Source organism: Panulirus ornatus, chromosome 12, assembly GCF_036320965.1.
Source record: "Panulirus ornatus isolate Po-2019 chromosome 12, ASM3632096v1, whole genome shotgun sequence".
Taxonomy (NCBI): Eukaryota; Metazoa; Arthropoda; class Malacostraca; order Decapoda; family Palinuridae; genus Panulirus; species Panulirus ornatus.
Window position 1 is genome coordinate 13837053 of NC_092235.1, and position 1611 is coordinate 13838663.

At 36.8% G+C, this 1611-nt stretch overlaps 1 non-coding gene across 1 annotated transcript; it reads left to right on the forward strand.

Annotated features, from left to right (window-relative positions):
- The first annotated feature begins 1338 nt into the window (after nucleotides 1–1338).
- Nucleotides 1339–1410, forward strand: TRNAQ-UUG (transfer RNA glutamine (anticodon UUG)). The gene has a single exon. It is a non-coding gene; the product is annotated as a tRNA-Gln (tRNA).
- Nucleotides 1411–1611: the final 201 nt, after the last annotated feature.

The following is a 1611-nucleotide window of genomic DNA, read 5'->3' on the forward strand; positions in this document are numbered from 1 at the left end:
AAGACTTTCTGGTCACAATATTTCTGCACTGGGGAGTTGATCGTATTCTTTTATTGCAGGTTTTGTTATTATTTTGCTTTACATTAAGGTCTACTGGAGGTTTTCCCAATGCTGGTTGAACATATGTCCAGCAACAGGAGATGGCGTAAGATACAGTATTGATGAAACTTATCTATCTATATACCTATCTAAATATCGCTCTATCAATCTATCAATCTAACTATCTATCTATCTATATATCTATCTATCTTTATCTGAAAGTCAACAATAATAAAATCATTGATATATGAAGTATAACAACGTCCTCTCATTGGCAATTATCTCACCAGAATCTTCTAGAACCTTCCAGAAAACTATGAACTCTGCAGGCAAGGAGGGAGGAATGGTCTCCGGCTATTGATAAAACCATATTATTCCATATATATGTTTATATATACATATTTATGTATATATATGAATGTATATATAACGTACAGAATAATGCGGCCATCATCAGTATCGAAGAAAACTGAAAAGATGAGGTCCCACCGAGATTCGAACTCGGATTGCTGGATCCAGAGTCCAGAGTGCTAACCCTTACACCATGGGACCTGATAAGAAAAGATGTGATTTCATCTAAATGTTTTACATATAATCAACCAGAGGCCATTCCTCCCTCCCTGCCTGCAGGGTTCAAGGTTTTCTAGAAGGTTCTCGAAGATTCTGGTAAGATCATTACCTTTGAGAGGTCGTCGTTAGATGACAGTCAGGTTCACTCTATGGTTGGTGTTTGTAGTTGGTTGTCCGAGGATGTTGTTATACTTGATCAATTTTGTAATTGTTGACTTTCAGGTAGGAAGTACTCATTTACGATGCATCCTTGTACTCACAACAACCTTATGAGTCACTTCAAGATTTATCTTCACTACAACTTTATCTTCACTACACTATTAAGGTTGAAGTCAATGGTCACATTCACTACAATCTCAACACGACTGGTCTTATACCTAACCCATATTATCACTACATCCATGTACATGTATTTCTTGCAGAATAACGCAGATATCAATGATTTCTGTGAAAGTTGACATATACAGCCTTACGTATCTATCGATCTATCTAATATCTGTTTTTTACCTATCTATCTATCGATCTATCTATCTATCTATCTTTCTAAATCAGAAAGTCAACAACAATATCATTAATGATACGTATAACTACGTCCTCTCAATGGCAGTTCCTACCCAGAATCTTCGAGAACCTTCTAGAAAACCTTGAACCCTGCAGGCAGGGAGGGAGGAATGGCCTCTGGTTGATTATATGTAAAACATTTAGATGAAATCACATCTTTTCTTATCAGGTCCCATGGTGTAAGGGTTAGCACTCTGGACTTTGGATCCAGCAATCCGAGTTCGAATCTCGGTGGGACCTCATCTTTTCAGTTTTCTTCGGTACTAGTGATGGCCGCATTATTCTGTACGTTATATATACATTCATATATATACATAAATATGTATATATAAACATATATATGGAATAATATGGTTTTATCAATAGCCGGAGACCATTCCTCCCTCCTTGCCTGCAGAGTTCATAGTTTTCTGGAAGGTTCTAGAAGATTCTGGTGAGATA